Genomic DNA, 7079 nt, shown 5'->3' on the forward strand with positions numbered 1-7079 from the left:
GACATCTTAACATACCTGTTTTTGCTTCCGGTTGTCGGTGAACTAACCCCATGAATTCAGTTATACCTCGTTGGTATTCTTCCGTAAGCAATCTCGTGTTCGGATCCAAATGAGGTCGATCGATCCAAGAACGAAAATAATTTGAAGAAGACATGTTTTTTATGAATCAAATTCGTGTGTAAAGAGAGTAAGAGGGATGATGAAGATATGGAGTGAATGAAGAGGAAGAGGGGTGCTTGTATTTATAGTTGAAATTCTGCCGACAGACCGAGGAAATTTTGACGGAATACCGACGGCAACAGCTCTTTCCTCGGAATTTTTAAAATCTCCCAACGGCTCTCTAACGGCTATAATATATCCTCGGAATTCATCGGTTTTTTCCGAGTAATACATTTTTCCTCGGTATTCCATAAGAATATTCCGACGGATTGATATTTCCTCGGAATTCCGTCGGTATATTCCGAGGAAATTCCGAGGAAACCAAATTTTGTGTTTCCTCGGAATATCCTCGAAAATTCCTCGGGATATTCCGAGGATTTCATTTTCCGTCGGAATGTCCGTCAGAATACCGCTGTTTTCTTGTAGTGTGGGTCAAGTGACACACCATAAATTTGATTTTCTCTTTATAATCTATAGGTATTTTTGATTTTGAATCAGTTGATTTTCATGTTTTACAATTACTTTTTTTTATGTTTGACACAGGTAAAAAAGTCCTCTAGGTCCGCCATTGGAGTGACGCAAATCAGAAGATTTTTTGCAGTTGTATCTTGGGACTCATTACGTTATCGAACCGTCACACTACGGGACATATTTTGAGTTAAGAAAAAACATAATATCTCGCCTCTGCAGTTGTCTCATCCTTTTCTTAATCTTTGGTATATTTTTATCAATTTTATTCTTTACAATATTCAGCTCTCTGTAGTTTATATAATACGGTCCTGTCAGAAGAAGCAAGAGGGAAAACTTACTATTATTGCCATTAGGGTTAGGGTTTGATGAAGCAAGCCAAGGAGGAATGTTTTGAAAGAAGAAATTAGGGTACACTTAGGTTTGATTTGGGGGGAAATTGATTTGAGATTTTCTAAAAGGGTACCGATGGATTATTAGTACGAACCACATGATTAATTAAAATAATCACCGTTTAAATGATTATGTTTAACGATTTAACGATGTCAAATTTTTGGTTTGAAAATATCAATTTTCAAAAGTTGGTGAATTTAACAGGTAGCCAAAAATATTCCAGGTATTAAACCGGAGCCTAAAACTTGAGGTATTTATTAAGCAAATGTTTACGACTTCAGGTATTTTTCGGGAATTTTCCCAAAAAAATAATAGAGATTATAAAACAAAACATAAACTTTTTTGATAAATGGTAAATATCATTTCAGAAATGAACTGTTGAGGCTTACAAGGTGTGTTAAACAAACTAAAAGATCTCTAAAACTTACTTTCATGGCAAAAAAAAGGTAAAAACATGAAAGCAGAAACAATCTAACTTGAAACCGTTCTGTTTTGGAGCGTACATGATATCAAGTTTCGATATAAACTTGTAGTAGCCGGATGGAAGGTTGAGCCGAGACACGCATGGAAAGAGAAACCCGAGGACCTAGAACACGAGGAACACAACGCTAGTGGGAAGTGGATTCAACGGCCGCCTGCACAAATTGCTTTCCTCCGAGGAGCAGAAATAGACCCGCTCAAGGACTGTCCGGGCTGGGAAGGAACTAAACCAGAAATTTAGCAATAGACAGGACAACACACACCACGAGTGCTTAATAACGCTCAACCAACTCGACCACATTCGCCCTCTAAGTCGGTACAGAGTAAGGGGCAGCATCACCACCTCCCGAGTCTTACTACCTCCTCCAACCGCAAAGTGTTACCCGGTGCTCCAAGAAAAAGAAGAACCTCCACAACCCAGCTCGAATAAACCTGCAATTCCAATCCAAACTAACAAGCAACGCCAACACCAATAACAAAGGAGGGGAGATGAGCTAAATTAATGCATCACTCAATAGTTAATCGCCTAATCTTGACTCAGCGGAGTGACAGAGATGACCCTGTCGTATCCAGTCCGAGGTCCCGAGACCTCTAGCTCAGGCGACACGTACCGAGTTAGCCTTTGAAGGCAGAGGCCAAAAGCGACATTTTATTTTCCAGTACGGCGAGAAAAGTCGGGAGTAACAAAAACTTCGGTGAAGAGAAGAATGAAGCAGCGGTACAGTCGCTAGAGGCGGTTCACGAATCCTTCTCAGCTTCGACGAATCGAACATGTCATCTGCGAAGATGATGACCAGAAGCAGAGTCACAACAACAACAGATCTTCACGCCGGAGATGGATTTGGATATAACGGGGTCGGCAAGAGCCCCCTCACAACGCCGAACGGCACTGGAGAGGCAATCAGGAGAAAGACGAAGGGAGATGCGAAACTAGGTTTGGGAGAAAAAATTGGGGTCAAGTGTCTCTAACGCCCAATGACTTCGTTCGCTTTCAAAACAAGCGCAATGATTTTTGGTTGCAAACAAAACCTAAACTTATTTTTTTGTTGTAGAATCAGATTTCCCATCATGCATGTTTGGTTACAATATAAAATGTAAATAACCGAAGCATACACGAACTGACCATAGCTAGGAAAAAACACAGTAGAGCAAACCCCTCACAGCTGGCTACGAAAGTAAAATAAAAAGATCATAACTATTTTGTATAGATTTAGTTTTTGAATGTGCCAAAAAAAGGTTTTTGAATATAACTTTCGATATATTTTTTTTGAAAAAGAAATGTAACTTTATGTGTAACTAATACATAATTATATTTTCATAGCACAAATACTATGTCCCCTCCTCTGTTTCCTTTTCCGAATACCCCAGGTTCCTCCTTGTTTTTATCTTTTTTGCCAAGGAGAATCCTAGTCTGTTCCTAAATTTTATGTAATATCTTTACAAACCTTCCCCATTATAAATGGAATTCACATTTTGGCAAAAAAAAAACTTTTAAAGTTTTTGACATGATTTTTTCAAGCTTTTAATAGATTTATAAATTAAATATAAATATATAAAAAAATACCTAACTGAGACTCAATAATATATATATCATAAACCATGTATTTGTAATAGTCACCATTAAGGGTCACCATAATAAGTTTGAATTTTTTTTCTTGTTAGTTACAAGTTTGAATTTAAGTTAGAGAAATAGAAAATTAGGTACATATGTTATATGCTTTTACTTTTTTACCGTAACTGCAATTCCTTTTTGATAGTTATAAGTTTGAATTTTGGTTTGTTTTGTATATTAAATAGCTAAATGAATAATACATTGAACCTCTGCTATATACAATATATATATATATATATATATATGAATGTGAATAAAAAATTCTTACCTTACTCGTTATAGTATGACATTATTTACAGCAAATATGGAATCTTACAGATATAAGTGAAATTAACAGGTCGGTGAAACCGTAGACGACCAAAAAAGCACACGTGATTGTATTGTATCGTAGCAGAGAGTCATAATTGGCTCTCTTTTTTCTCTTTTGTGGACGTCATATTTGGCTTTCGCTCTTCTCTTCTTCGAAACTAATCCACTCACGCGATCAGACGACCTCTCAGACACACGTTCCCAATGTTTTCCGTTTCTGGTCGTCTCCTTGAAACGTCTTTGTTTCTGTTCCCATACCAAAACAAGTTCTTGTAACCCGAAGTTTAGTTGCAAACCGTTTGGAGTTTCAAAACATCAGAATCAATACGAAAACTATCTATTAACATTGGAACATTTGATTAATTATTTGGATCAGGAATATTGATTTGTTTAATGCATGCATATATCAGGGTCGGTCCTCAGAATTTGGGAGTCGTATACCATTAAGTAAAGATTTCAAAATTTTGGGAGCCTAAATTTTTTTTTTTTTCAAATTTGGAGGTCTTTTTACATATCAAGTTTTTAAAAAATTTTGGGGACCCGAAACGAATGTTTCATTAGGCTTGGCCCAGGACCGGCTCTGCATACATGATACATGTATCCAGTTATTAAAAGTATTAGGACAAGTCAGATATCTAAACTAGATACAAATGAATAACATTGTACTATACATTGAAAATATACACTGAAATTATGATATAGTGTTAAGCTAGATGAGGTTATAACCTAAAACCAATTAGTAATAAGTGGATTGACACTATCTTTCTTATATTTTATTAAGGATTCCTTCTAAGGATGTGAGAAATTTTGCCTCTAATTGAAAGTTAGTGATAAAATTAATTGAAAGTACCTGATTTTCTAGATGATAAAGACCGCTAAAAGATCACTCGTCTATAGACAAATTCATTAATGGTTTAACTAGCGTATATGCAATTAATACCAAGGTCCTAAAAATTAGTCTAGGAGGCGCCTAGGCGGCAACTCGGTTAACTCGGTCCTATCCGAAACGATTTTCTTAAAATCCGATTTATACCGATTTATATGATTCAAATTGGTTTAAATTGTTCTAAATCGGTTAAAATTGGTCAAAATCGATCTAAAATTGTCTATATATGTTAAATTAAGCAATAATATTATTTCAAATCTACAAATTTGTCTACTTTCTTATGTTTTGTATATCTAATTTTGATAATTCATCACAATAATTTTATAATTAAACTTAAAAACTAAAATATGTCATATAAATGAATAAAATATATAAAATAAATCAATATTTTGCTAACGCCTAAGCCTCGCCTAGGCCCCGAATAATCCGCCTAGTCGCTAGTCCTCTCTATAAAGCGCCTAGTTACCGCCTAGCGATTTTTAGAACATTGATTAATACTAAACCAAGACAAATTGTTTAGTGTAGAGTTCATTACTTTGCAACTCCTGAAACGTTTACTTACGTTGCCGCATTTTGGGCACATCAATGAAGTTGGACCTCTGTTCGCCTTTGTCACACAATCGATGCAGGCAATGTAATACATAGTCACATTTGACGTCATCAATTTTGGGAAGACCTCCTGCAATCAAGTAGCAGCACTTTTAAGACAAAATAAGACGTCTGTTGGACCTAATTTCGGTCAATTATGTAATTGGACCTAAATAACCTGGGCCGCGCAACCAACGAAGAAGCTCGATACCGGCGAGCGAGAGGAGATCGATTTGAAGAGCCGGAGATCGCGGAGAGGTTGAGAGAAATCTGAAATGAATCCGCTATAAAAAGAGATCGATGAGTACAAATAAAAGACACAGAGAAAACTCTAGAGAGAGCTATACACGCACATCGATCTCATTTGTAACATTGGATCTCATTTTGTCATAGGCTTGTTTTCGGGCCTATGTCATTTGTTTAGGCTGCTTAACTCCGAAAGCTGTTAAAAACAGCCAAATCGTTAACAATTGTTTTCTATGTGTGTGATAACAAATACGGTTTGGGAACACGAGCCTTGCTTAACTGGTTGATGTTGTATTCTACTTCGCACATCCTTCCTAATTTGACGGGTTAGCTTGCCCGAAACATCTGACTCTGTCAAGTCTACTTATTCAAATATATAGCAAGTTTATAATATCTTTAATGGTCTACAACTTAATAGAGTTCTATAATTTTGGGTAGCATATAACTATATTTATATATAATATGTTAATATTAATCTAATATATTAAAATATATTATCATAAAACAATAGGTATTTTTCTTATTTCATATATAAACATACATTAAATTTTAAATTATACATACATACAACTCTAAATATTATACATGTCTATGAAATGGCCATACAAATTGTATAATTTTGTAAACTTATATATAATCTATAAATTATATTATATGTGGACCATCCACCTAATAAATGTATATTTAAGTAATAATGTTTTAGAAAGTATTTTATTGACATTTCCCTTAAATAATTCATAATTCTCAAAATAGCAATACTGTTTTTTGAGAACACCAAAATTTATTTCACTTGTAGAACACACATTAAGAGAACGAGTCTAAAGCTATTACATATTATATGACCAAAATTGTTTTAGAACTTTTCTAAATTAGATTCGTTTAAATCGAAACATAAAAATGTGAGTAGATTAAAATATATATTTTTATTATGTATATATGTTAGAATACTTCTTCTTCTTCTCTCGTGAGAAAATAGAGTACTTCTTCTTTTTCCTAAATTTTTAACTCAGTACCAATCCATTTTTATAATCCAAGATGAGGAAATTCCTTCAACTCTTTTTCACCTTCTTAACTATGTTTATCATTCTCTCACTTGGTTTGTATTTACATCTTAACATCTTGCATATACTTAGATCCTTAAAATTTTATGTTTAATATATTGTAAAGCTCATATAATATTTTTCACTATATAAAATATAGTATTAAATAATATTTTTTGTAAAAATAATTAATATCTAGATGGTTAGAAAATATAGAAACTGAGTCAAACATTTTTTTATGTTAAACCTACAAGGATGATCCCTAAAGTATTTTAAGAGTTATTCTTTCTATTTTAGTCAATTGTTAGTTTTAAATGTATAGTCTTTATACATGATGAAGAAATACCATGCATCATAAAAAAAAGTAGATATCTTCATTTTTTTATCATCTATCTATATTATTAAAAGAGAAGTACCCATTTGAAAATGTTCTTACTTCATTAATTAAATTCCCTATTTTTTTGCTTGTCTTTTTCAGTTGCATTTATGAATTATCCTAAAACGAATAAAACTGCCTAATTTATTACTTGTCTTTTCAGTTACATTAATGAAATATGCTTAAATGAATTTAAACTTCTTATTTTATTGTTTGTCTTTTTCAGTTACCTTAATGAAATATCCCCAAATAAATTTGGACATAATGTCATTTAATCAACAAAAAAAACTCATGAGTTATCCTTACGTGCATAATTTTAATAATGGACATTTTAAAAAACGTGCATCATTAAAATGTTACCTAAAACATACAGCACTAATATATAACATGCATCAATAAAACTAGAATTTGACTCACACAATTGTACGGATATTATTTTCAATTGATTAAATTAAAAAATATTTATTTATTCAAAAAATATTTAAGAATGGCTATGTTTTTAAAAATTATATGGTATTATTT

This window comes from Brassica oleracea, chromosome C6 (assembly GCF_000695525.1).
Source record: "Brassica oleracea var. oleracea cultivar TO1000 chromosome C6, BOL, whole genome shotgun sequence".
Lineage (NCBI taxonomy): Eukaryota > Viridiplantae > Streptophyta > Magnoliopsida > Brassicales > Brassicaceae > Brassica > Brassica oleracea.